At 44.5% G+C, this 12684-nt stretch overlaps 1 protein-coding gene across 1 annotated transcript in view; it reads left to right on the plus strand.

Moving 5' to 3' along the window:
- CCT1 (chaperonin containing TCP1 subunit 1) overlaps positions 1 to 12684 on the plus strand; it is a 43028-nt gene that overhangs the window by 10358 nt on the left and 19986 nt on the right. The gene's annotated exons all lie outside the window — the stretch shown is intronic.

Below are 12684 nucleotides of genomic sequence, written 5' to 3' on the forward strand. Positions count from 1 at the left end.
TCTTGTTAGAATTTTCCTGGCTGTCATTGGGAATAGGCACTTGGTATATTTCATGGTATTTTGCTGCTATCACGGTACTGTACAATTATTTTTTCATAGGATGCCTCCACTGGAATCAAGGCTAAGAATGTCAGATTCTGTAGGGGAAAAAAAGTATACCTTAGTTTTACCAGACCACTGAGCTGATTAACAGCTGTCCTAGGGCTGGCCTGAAGGATTAGACTTATTTTACGTGGCTAAGAACCAGTTGGTTACTTAGCAATGGACCTACAGCTTATTGTGGAATCCGAACCACATCATAGCGAGAAATGAATTTCTATCACCAGAAATAAATTCCTCTAACTCTTCATCAGCCGGCCGGGGATTGAACTCCGGCCCATCGAGTGACAGTCCGAAGCTCAAACGACTCAGCCAACGAAGGGCTAGGGGATGATTATTATGTTAGCAGAATGTTTATTTTTTAGGAGATACACAGTTAACACCGGTTGCAATGGTTTTAAGTGTGATTTTCAGGATAGATGTGAGGAAGTAGGGATTTTCAAAGGAGACTTTGAAGTTCATTAATAAAGGAAGAGAAGGGAAGCAGTTAGGTTGCAAAGCAATTAGTTAGGTCAGGTTATCAACCTGTCATTTCTCCCCCTTCTCCAAGTCCTTTGTCTTTAGTTATCCATGCTTAGTCTAGACTTTTCCTTTGCTAAGGCTGTAGTTAGTACTGAGGCTTCTTCTGTAGCTCCGTCTTCTGCTCCCCTTTCAGTTCAGAAAAAGAGTATTGAGAATTTAGAACAGGACGTAAACCGTATTTTTGTCAATACAAGGTTTGTCTGAATTGGTTAGGGAACCTGTCCTGGTCCCCCCATTGTGCGATCATTTTTGCGTTCCCTCACAATGTAGCCCGAGCCTAGGACTGCCTTGCGACAATTGGATTCTGAGGAAGAAGTTTGCTGCCGGGAAACCCCGTTGGTTCTCGGGGTGATGTGGTTCTGTGCCCTCCGTCACCTGCCTCTTCATTCTTCATGTACATAGTCTTGTATAATGTGACTTCAGCTGTCATCGGCACCTGGTATGAGGTTGTTAGTATATATTGGTGCAAGTTTTATTTTATACCTTTCGGGGATAAGTTCAGCCCTCAGGTTCTGGTAGATGGCCAATTGCAAGCCTTTTGGCATGCTTGGAGAGACTTGGGAGCAGAACCTTACTTCCTGGAGGTAGTGAAGGAGAGTTATGATTCCTTTTTGGCTTCTCCAGCAGAAGTCTCTCTTTAGCAGGAGGTTGTAAATTAGAGAGAAAGAAATGGACCAGGCAGTAGTTCATTGGAATTTTACCTCTTGACATTTTCCTAGCTCCATAAGCAACTTGAGATTGGCGACCATTGTTGGACACAATGAGACAATGACATATATCTGTCCCAAGGTTTTTTGTTCTTCCAGCATGGTTGTAGTGACTTTCCAAAAGAACTATCAGATGTTTTGGTGGGTGTGCAGGAGACATTTTTCTCACACCAGTACATCCTCAATCACCCAGGTTCCTTCGAGGTGTATTTACAGATGGGGGTATTGCTGTTCAGGGCACTTTGTTTGGTTAGTGTACAGTTCCTCTATAAATATTCACGGAATATGTTACCCGTAGGTGGATGGGGTTGATTTTTAGGACCAAGAAATTTTTCTTCTAAGTCAACTGGTTCATTTGGCCAAGTCTCAACAGTCTGCCAAAGGCCAAGGATCTGTTGCTTCACCTGGCACAGTCTCTGTGCAATATGATTTTCAGTTGACTTCCCTAACTCCTCCTCATTCTTATCTAGTGATGTGGGGTGATACTTGAATTTGCAGGCTTGTCTGTCAGAAGACGAATAGGCATTTGCTTCTTGAAGAATTTTACCCTGAATAAAGCTTCCTAAGTGGTAAGGACTTTCTTTGTTAAGAAACATGGCCTCATTGGAGATTTTGTCAGAATTATCAGGCTCAGTTAAAGTACAGTCTCGGCATAAGAGATTACGACTAACAGCTAATGTTCATTAAACTACTAAGTAATCCAGGACCATCATTGTCACCAGGTTCTGTAGGAAGGGCGCTGCAACTGAGAGTTGACCATTTTATTCTATTCTTACATCTACATCCAGGTTTTGTTTTTCCCCTCTGTCGTGTAATATGAAACAAAGAATTTTAACTATTGTCATTGCACTTACAAACAACATAGAAGGGTCAAAACTGTACCTGGTAAAACTTACTAGATGTCATGGCAGTGGAGAGACTGTCAGAGATGCTTAGCAGCTTTATCCCTGGTCAGAAACAAAGTCATAGTGGAAAGATTGCTTCTTTGAGTGAAGTGAACAACATGATATTGGTTTGATAATTCATGCTGTGGAAGGACAGTGTTTTTTGCGATTGGAGATTCAGAAGAACAAAACTACCTACAGAATGGCCATTACATCTGCAAGTTCAACAGTTGCTGTGTGATTAGAGAAGCACTCAAATGTAGAGTTATTAGCATGAAGATGAACAGGAACAACCAGTCGATTAGCCTACTATGCCTCTGAGGGCCCTCAAGCTTGAGAAGTGGATGTGTTTCTTTAAGTTTGGCCTGATTCAGACTCACAGGCCTTAACCTCTCTATCTACTCTAAGGAAATATTGAGCAAATTTCATGTTCAAGAATTGCTCAGAAACTCTTGGTAGATGTATCTCTTGTTCTTCCATTAAGGGGAAATCGACTCAGACTGTAGAATTTCATGCACTTCCACTAACTTCTGCACCTCACACTTAACCCCTTGGACATGCTTGACTGTCTCCCAATAGGGGATTTTCACAAGGTGTAATGGGTTTTATCCTTAGTCAGGTGGAGAATAACAGTGGCTTTGTGTCAGAAGCAGCACTTTGTGTGTTGCTCAGGATGCCTTTCTTGAGGAATTTTTAGCACCTGGAACCTTGTAGACATCAAAGTTTTTCTGCTTTATGGGATGTAGTAAGACTTTTTTGATGTGTACTTTCAAGGTTATCGTTCCATACTTTCCTTGGTATTGCGCCATGTGCTATTAGATCTGGCTGATGATGAGCACCTTAAGGTTATGAAATCAGTTGAGATGGAACTTCTTCAGCTCAGTTTTGCATCAATCTTTCTCTGGATTTAGATGCAGGTCAAAAGTTTATCTACAGATTCTTTTGACCCTCTGGAATGAGTTCCATTGAATTATTCACTATGAAAACTTCTTTTATTTAGCACTATCAACAGTGAAAAATAGTAAATTTATTGCAAGCACTATCCTTGAGGCTGTTGTAAGGGAATGCAATTGTATCCTGTAGCATTGTAAGCTGAGAATTTGGTTAAGGCTAAGTTTCCTTTTATTCTGTGATTTTAGAACCTAGAATGCCTTTGTCAAAGGTTAAGCATGTAGGAGGCAAAATTAACCTTTTGTTTTATGGTTTGTTCATGAAACTTACCCGTCAGATATATATATAGCTGTATTCTCCGAAGGTCCGACAGAATTTCAAATTTAGCGGCTGCACGAGGGCCGGTCAGGTGGTTAGTACCCATTCCGCCGCTGGAGGCGGGTATCAGAACCATTCCCATTTTCCATTCAGATTTTCTCTGTCGCCGGTGTTGTCAACAACTGTTGTCTGCACCTCCGTCATAGGATTTGCTTTTTTCTAAATTACTGAGTATCTCATTGTCTTTTGGTATTTTGACTTTGGATCGGTAGATCGGCATACGCTTTTTTGACTTTTCTTTGGGTTTTGATTTAGATTATCATTATGTCTGGGTCTAGCTCTGCTAGTTACCGTGCGTGTGTGATGTCTGAATGTAAGGTGAGGTTGCCGAAAGCTGCGGTTGACCCTCACACTATTTGTTCTAACTGTAGGAAGCATATATGCATGTTGAATGATAGGTGTGATGAATGTGCTTCTTTGTCTGAAAATGAATGGAGAGCGTATGATAAATATGTGAGGAAGTTGGAGCGTGATCGACTGAGGAGGTCTTCCTCCAGGAGTGCTTCTCTTTGCGGAAGTGTTGATGTCGGCCCTAACTCCCCTGTACCTTTAGATCCTAACCCTGTGGTTTTGTCTCCTGCCCCTGAGATCGTGCCAGTGGAGACTAATATGCTTTCGCCATGATGGAATCGATTCGTGCTTTAGAATCTAAAGTGTCAGCTCTCCAAGATAAGTGTTGTGAAGTGACTAGTGCCCCCAGTGCAGTGGAGGGGCGTCAGACCGGCCCCATCATGCCTCTAGGCCTGGACCTCTGCTGGACTCCCAGGACTCAGGAGAGAGCATGTCGAAAGCCGAAGGAGGGTGACGGGGAACCCCACCGGTCTGGCGTCCCTTCGGCAGGTCCTGAAGACGTTTCCCAGGCTGCCCAGGATCGATGCTCGTGTTCGGGTCCTGAAGGACTGCTTCTCGTCTTCTGACACGCCCCTCCCCACGCAGGGGTTGGAAACTTGTCAGATAGACTCGCCCTCTTAAGAGAAGCTTTAGGAGGAGGACGCCCACGTCCTCTCTCTCCTACTCTACTCCCTCGCCAGAGTTTGTGGATGCGTTTCCCCCAAAAGAAGTACCGGACGTCATCCCAAGAAGACGTTTTTGAGCGCCAAGAGCTCTCCTCCTCCTCAAGAGAAGAGGATTAGGACGCCCCCTCGTCCTTCTGCCTCTAGGTTCCGTGATTCTCCAGAGAGAGGCTTCACCAACGAGGACCCTTATTGCCTCCATGCAGCAGCAACTCTCCCTCGTTCATTGCAGAGAGAGTCCAGGTCCCGTCCTCGCCGGAAGGATGTTAGACTTCCAGTGAAGAGATCTAGACGGTCTCCTTCTCCTGCTCCTCGTTCGTCACCTTCGTCTGCTTCGCCCCGCCAGCCGTGGAAGGAACCCTAGACTCGTCCCCAGAGGGTGTTGGGAGGATCGCGTCTTGACGTCACCCCAGGATGTCCTCCTCCTTCTCGCTTCTAGACGTCATGTTCTCCATTTTGTTGATGACGCTCGCCAGGCTTATGACGTTCGTCATGCTGCCAGACGTGACGCTCCCAGCTGGACGCTCCTCAAGAAGCTTCGCCATGCATGCTGTCAGGCCAGACGTGATGCCCCCGATGGACGTTCTTTGACTCCCCTTCAAGACGCTCCACCTGCCGTTGCTGTCGGCTCGTGTGGTTCCTGGTTCTCCAGCTGCTTTGCACGCCAGTTCCTCTTCCAAGCAGAGGTCCCTGCGGCGTGTTTCCTCTCCAACTTCTCTCTGCTCTTCCCCGCCCGATGTTGGAGATAGACTCAGGGTCTCGGAGTCTGAAGATGAGTTGAAGGATCAGTCCTGATCATGTCGTCGGACTACCAGATCCTCGTTATTCAAGCTGTTGAAGGAATTGTTTCCTGACAAGTTTCTGCCCGGCAGTTCCTCTCTCCTCCTTCTCAACTGACTTCTTCTAAGTCTAGGAAAGCTCGGGATTCCTGAAAATGACTAAATCGCTCTCCACTAAGCGGGCCTTCAAGAAAGTCCATTTGTGGATGGACTCCCGCAAGGCTCAAGAAAGTCTTCTTTGCCCTTCCCCCTTCAAGACTCTCGGGAAAAGCGGCGTGTGGTATGAGACTGGAGAAGACTTAGGCTTACGTCTTCCTTCCTCATCTAAGGAGACTTCGCCTCCTCGTTGATTCGAGTAGGAGGGCTCATCTGTCGACGGCCAAGATTCCCTGGACTCTTACGGAGATGGACCATCTTTTGAAGGGCCTTTTTCAAGACGTTAAGTCTTCAACTTCCTTGACTGGTGTCTTGGAGCTTTGGACATTAAGTCTCGGAGTCAGGACTCGATCTCCTTGTCGGACCTTTTGAGCGTCTTGTCTTGTATGGACAAGGCGGTCCGAGATGGTTCTGATTAATTGGCCTTCATTTTGCAACTGGAGTGCTCAAGAAGAGGTCTCTATTCTGGCGGTTTCGCCACACTAAGTCCGTCTCCTTGGCACAGAAAGGAGAACTGTTGTTTGCTCCCCTTTCCAATCATCTTTTCCCGGCCGTTGGTAAGGACATCGCTGCAAGCTTACAAGAGAAGACCACACAGGACCTGTTGGCTCAGTCATCAGGCGCCCTGCGGTTCCTGTGACCTCGACAACGTCAAACCGACAACTTTCTCCCAAGATGAAGAAGCCCTTCGTGCGGAGCATCCAAAAGCCTTCTTCTCGAGAAAGAACCTCTCGAGAGGTAAAGCCCTTGCTAGAGGTAGGGGCAAGAAGTGATGTGATTCTCCTCCAGATACCGGTGGGTGCCAGGCTTCTTGCGTTTTCCGAAGTCTGGAAAGTGAGAGGGCAGACAGTTGGTCCCTTTCGGTTTAGAGAAAGGATACAAGATCCCTTTCCTTTCTCCCCTCCTTAAGCCTTTAGCCCTTGGACCTCTCCGTCTTGCGGTCCAGGAAAACAAGAGATCCTTTACGACCTGCTTCGGCAAATGCTCGTCAAGAGAGCAATAGAACAGGTTGTAGACCTGGATTCCCGGGCTTCTACAACAGGCTGTTCCTGGTCCCGAAACAGTCGGGAAGTTGGAGACCTGTGCTGGATGTCAGCAGCCTGAACCGCAAATCTTTGAAAGAAACTTTCAAGATGGAAACGGCGCAGTCTGTTCTAGGAGCCTTAAGACCTGGGGATTGGATGGTATCCCTCGACCTTCAAGACGCCTACTTCATTCCATCGATACATCCTCAGTCAAGGAAGTTCCTGAGGTTTGTCTTGGGGAAAGGTGTATCAGTTCAGAGCTCTTTGCTTTGGCCTGTCCACAGCTCCCCATGATTTTCACCGTCATCATGCGGAATGTAGCAAGGTGGCTGCATCTGGCGGGCGTAACGTGTGTCGCTCTACTTGGACGACTGGCTGATTCGAGCGTCATCGAGGGGAGAGGTGTCTGGAGGATCTTCAAGCAACTTTAAACCTGACGAAGGAACTGGGCCTGCTGGTCAACTTCGAAAAGTCACACCTGACTGGTTCACAGTCCATTGTGTATCTGGGGATTCAGATGGACTCAGTGGCTTTTGGCTTTTCCGTAAAAGGAACGTCAACAGCTGTGCTACGAAAAAGTCCTGGCCTTCCTAGGGAAAGAAACCTGTTCGGTGAGGGGTGGATGAGTCTGCTGGGGACCATTTCCTCACTGGAAAAGTTTGTTTCCCTGGGAGACTACATCTCAGGCCTCTTCAGTTCTTCCTGCAAGACAACTGGGAAGACAAGGAAAATCTCGAGTTGTCTCTCAAACTTTCCCTTATATAGTGAAGGAGCATCTCAGGTGGTGGTTGGATCCCTCGAGGCTTTCAGAGGGCGTGTCTCTCAGCCTTCGAACCCCGACCAGAGTGTTGTTCTCCGAGAGCGCCAATGTCGGGTGGGGAGCAACACTGGGGAGAAGTGTCAGGCATCTGGAGAGGGGAACAGGTGGCCTGGCATATCAATATGAAGGAATTGGGGCGATTTTCTGGCCCTTCGATTCTTCCAAGATCAAGTGTCCGGTCCACAGTCCAGGTGAACTCGGACAATACCACTGCTCTATCTTACCTCGAAAAACAGGAGGCACTCATTCTCGTTCCCTGTTCGTTCGGGCGAAAGAGATCCTGTTGTGGGCCAGTTCTCAGGAACGTTACGATCTTGACGAGGTTCGTGGCAGGAGTTCAGAACGTGAGAGCGACCTGCTAAGTCGTTGCCATCAACTGCTCCCGACAGAGTGGACTCTGAACCAGGAGGTGTGCCAAAATCTGTGGGGTTTATGGGGTCGTCCCTTAGTGGACCTGTTTGCAACGTCAAGAACAACAGGCTTCCGCTTTACTGCTCTCCTGTCCTGGATCCAGGAGCAGTGTCAATAGACGCCCTTCTTTGGGACTGGAAGGGTCTGGACCTTTACGCTTTCCCTCCCTTCAAGATCCTGGGAGAAGTGGTCAGGAAGTTAGCGCCCTCGCAAGATCGAGGATGACTCTGATCGCTCCGTATTGGCCTTACAAGGAGTGGTTTCGAGGTAATGTCGCTCTGGTAGACTTTCCAAGGGTGTTACTGAGCAGACCAGATCTACTCAGACAGCCCCACTTCGAAGATACCATCAAAACCTCTCCGCTCTGGTCTGACTGCATTCAGACTATCGAAATGCTGGCAGAGCGAGAGGTTTTCAAGCAGGTGGCAAGAGCGATCGCGAGAGCCAGGAGAACATCTCGATCGGAAGTTTATCAATCGAAGTGGGCGTATCTTCGACAGTGGTGTACTGCAGAGGGATTTCTCTTCCCGACCACTGTGAGCCAGATTGCAGACTTCCTTCTTTTTCCTTAGGGAAGTTCTAAAGCTGGCAGTCTCTACTATTAAGGGTATAAGAGTATGTTGTCAGCGGTCTTTAGACACAGAGGATTAGATATCGCCAACAATACGGACCTCCATGACCTCATTAGGTCTTTTCGAGACGACTAAGGTGCCTCAGTTTTTGGTTCCATCTTGGAACTTGGACGTGGTTCTTAAGTTCCTGATGCAAAGCCCTTTGAACCCCTTCATGCTGCTTCTTTGAGGAACTTAACAAAGAAGACTTTATTTTTAGTGGCTCGCTACTGCAAAGAGAATCAGTGAGATTCATGCAATATCTAAGTCAGTTGGTTTTAAAGGCCACGATGCAGTGTGTTCTCTCCAACCGTCTTTTCTTGCCAAGAATGAGAACCTTCGTCACCCTGGCCCAAGTCCTTTGAATTAAAGGTTTGGGTATTCTGGAGCCAGGAACCAGAAGGACTGCTTTGCCCTGTTTGGCTCTAAAATTCTACTTGAACAAGACTAAAGAGTCGAGGTCTTGCAGACAGGTTATGGTGCTCTGTGAGAAGACCTGGACGCCCCATGTCAAAAGAATGCACTGGCTTTCTTCTTGAGGTCCACCATTCAAAGCGCATAAGAGTTGTCAGGAGAGTGACTTTGAACTTTTGAAAGTTAAAGCTCATGAGGTTGGGCTGTTGCAACGTCAGTAGCCTTTCAAAAGAACATGGCTCTGAGCGATATTATGAATGCCACCTTTGGAGAAGTCATTCTGTGTTCGCCTCTCATTACCTAAAGGAAGTAAGAACAGTGTATGAGTCTTGCTGTTCATTGGGACCTTACGTTTCTGCTGGTACGATCTTGGGAGAAGGAGGCAGTACCCATCCTATCCTTTTAATGTATGGTTAGGAATAGTTTTTAAAATTTTTTGGTTGTGTTTTTATGGTTGTGGGTAGACTGTGGGGCAGTCTTCCTTTCCTAGTTTTTAACTAGTCACGATGTTTGGTAGGTCAGGTGGTTATTTTTGTCTCTTTGCTTCCTTCTTGAGGGCTATGATCTGGTCACATAGTGGTCACGTCCCCGTTGACAGATCGTCTGGAACTCTCCAACCATATAGGTCTCTACCCGTTGGAAACTCCAGTAAAGCAGAGACGCAGACTTGGGTGACAGTAATCACTCCAGTCAGCTATGCTAAAAGGTAAGGAACCAAGATGTAATCATCTACATTGTTTTGTTTCTCAATCCTATGCTGTCTCTGCCCACCTCCAATGGTGGGATTCAGCTATATATATATCTGACGGGTAAGTTTCATGAACAAAATGATATTTTAATGATAAAATAAGGTTTGTTCATACTTACCTGGCAGATATATATATATCATTAAATGCCCACCCACCTCCCCTCAGGAGACAACGGCACTATGAAAATCTGAATGGAAAATGGGAATGGTTCCTGATACCGCCTCCCAGCGGCGGGAATGGGTACTAACCACCTGACCGGCCACTGCGTAGCCGCGAAATTTGAAATTTGTCGGACCTTCGGAGAATACAGCTATATATATATCTGCCAGGTAAGTATGAACAAACCTTATTTTATCATTAAAATATCATTTTTAGAAAACGGAGATGTCCTTGTCAAGGGTTAAGCCTGGAAGAGGCAAAGTTAGCCTTTTATTTTGTTGTTTTAGAACCCTAGAATGTCTGCCAAAGGTTAAGCCTAGAAGAGGCAAAGTTAACCTTTTGTTGTTTTTTGGTTTTAGAAACCTAGAATGTCTTTGTCAAAGAACACAAAGTTCTCTGTGACGTATTTGATTGGACTAGTTCATGAGAACTAGCTCCATACCATTTACCTTTATTGAAGGTAAATATTCATATTGTAAGAGCTGTCGATTCCTCATTTAGTTTGATGACAAATTATTGCATAAGGATGGGTTTTTAATGTGGCGCAGTAGAAGTGCAGGTTGATTTTGCCATTCAGTACTTGAATATGCAAAATCATGTTTGAAACAGTAAAGCCCTTAGTCTGCTACTAGTAGCGGGTAAAGTTTTTTCCTGAACCAAGGAAAGAGCAGTCTTAAGGCTCTTTGGTTTAAATTTTGGGCTTTAGTATTTCGGGGAGCATGAGTGTACACATATTGTATAGGAGCATACCTTTATACCGTAAAGGTATTAATTTTAGTGACTGTTGTTTTATAGGGCCTTTGGACCCAGGCATAGGGGTCTCCTCACACTGCTGGTGTTTCGTTCTAGCTGAATTGAAGCAGTTTTCCCGCAAGGCTGCTCTTCGCCTCACATGTATGAGAGCTTTGCCTCATGAATGGAATCCAACTTCTGGCGGCAGTAAGATCCAGAAAGGATTCCAGATCAGGTAAGAATGTTTTGGTCAAAGAAACCTTTAGCTCCATTGGCTAAGCGGATTTCGTCTAGCTGCGCTGCCCACGACCGTCTTCTCACTGTGGGAATCGGCTAACTTAAACAATAGGTAAGATTCATCCCAAATAAAATAAATTTTCATAACAAAATTTATTATTTGGATACTTACCTGTTGTTAAAGTATACCCCACCCAGCCTCCCCACAACTTGTGGGCTGTCAAGGAGAATTCTGATACGAGCTGAAACATTCGAAACGCACCTTGTGGAGAACAGATGAACTACTGTTATCTGGGTAGCCATTTGATCTTTTGTTTGAATGCCGACTTGCCTATCACCGCGGAGAGTAAGCTAACTTTAACAGTGGCTAAGTATCCAAATAATAAATATCATGAAAATTTATATTTTGAACCCGTTTTATTTGATAAATATAAAGTACAGTAGTCATTTAGATTTTACGTGGTCCTTAAGGTTGTGTCGATTAGACCCATAAAAGATCTTTTCATATTTTAGTTGGATCTACCTTCCCAACAAGCTTATTTTTTTATTTATGTTGCAAGCTTAATGATCCAGTTGAAAGGAAGGGGAAATTTTGAATGGAACATTGAAATATTAATGAGAATATTTGTAAATACAGTTCAATCTATCCCAGCAAAGAGTCATATGGAGGAAGAAATTATGACTAAGGGATCTTACAGTATCTGATTACTGTATTTATGTTTTTATCATCTGCAATATCACTTGCTTGATGAAGCCTGGGAAAATAAGTAAAGTAATGCTGAAAAGCATTGAAAGAAATTTCATGTGCTTAGTGCATGTTTTCAAGTCAGATGCCAAGTGATAAAACTTGTACAGCTCCTAGAGCCACCAAAGCTTTCTTTGCATGCTTTGTAAGTGTTGTATTCCACTTCTAACCATCCTCCTAAACAAATGATAACAGCATCCTGCCTTAAGTGCAAATGCAATTCCTTCCTTGCCCTTCCCATAAGTCGTCATTTACTAAACCTGGCTCTTGGAGTTACTGCAAGATTTTAATATTGCCCAAGACAAAGCCTGACTTAGATGTTTTCACCATATATGCATCTGCAGTTATGAGATCACCAGGAAGCCCAGTATGAAGTCCTAATTGGAAAAAAAGCTTTCAGGAGCAAGTGTCATGCCTTGGTAGATCTCCATGAAAACAAGAGCTATTCTGTTTGGCATGAAATTGGGGAAATACAAAGTGGGGTCATTGTTACAAGAGAGATGCCACTTGTAGATGAGCAAGGAAACTTTGTGTAATGCAATTTTCTAATGTTTGTCTAGCATTTGACTTTGAGAATCAGTGAGTGTCATAAACTATGGTGAAGGTGTACTGAACCTTACCTCTTAAATTAAGGATTTAAATTTTTAATAATTTAAACAGCAGAAAAATATCCAATGCTTTATTAGGAGATAAAAATTAAGTTTTGCCATTGGGAGTTTTATACCTTTCGTGTACCTTTTGGACTGTTTTGCCAATGTTGCACTGCTTAATAGGAAATGTAAATCGGTATGTTTGAATCTTAAATTATATCTGAAGAGATGAAAGTTATGCTATATATTTAGATTTGGAAAACATAGTGATATGGTATGGTGAAAACTTTAGCTTGAGGGAAAGAATGGATCACCATAGGTACAGATATTTTAGTCATGGGATGAAGGTGAAAATGATAGATTACTGTACAGTATTGTAAAACCAGTTAAATTTGGTGTCTTGGAAGGGAAGATGAGGGGAGAAAGACAAAGTTCTGGGTGCATAGTAGCAGAGATATTTTGGGTGCAAGTTTCATTATCCAGAAAGTACAAGAGTGTATATGGGTAAAGAATAGAACTTTGTTTTGTACAGTGTCAGCACTCTGTGTGAGTGTATAATGTGGACATAGGTTTATTGAAGTTTCATGTCTCAGCTCATCCTTGGTTCAGTGGTGCGAGAATGAATTTGTTGGAAATTGCTCCCTTGAATTGTTGTGGGTCCTCACTTATTTTAACCCTCACGGTCTGGACTAAATATTATATTAAGGACGCCTCTTGACCTGTTTAAATTTAGGGATGGCCAATTTTAAAAAAAACAAAATC

This window comes from Macrobrachium rosenbergii, chromosome 15 (assembly GCF_040412425.1).
Source record: "Macrobrachium rosenbergii isolate ZJJX-2024 chromosome 15, ASM4041242v1, whole genome shotgun sequence".
Classification (NCBI taxonomy): Eukaryota; Metazoa; Arthropoda; class Malacostraca; order Decapoda; family Palaemonidae; genus Macrobrachium; species Macrobrachium rosenbergii.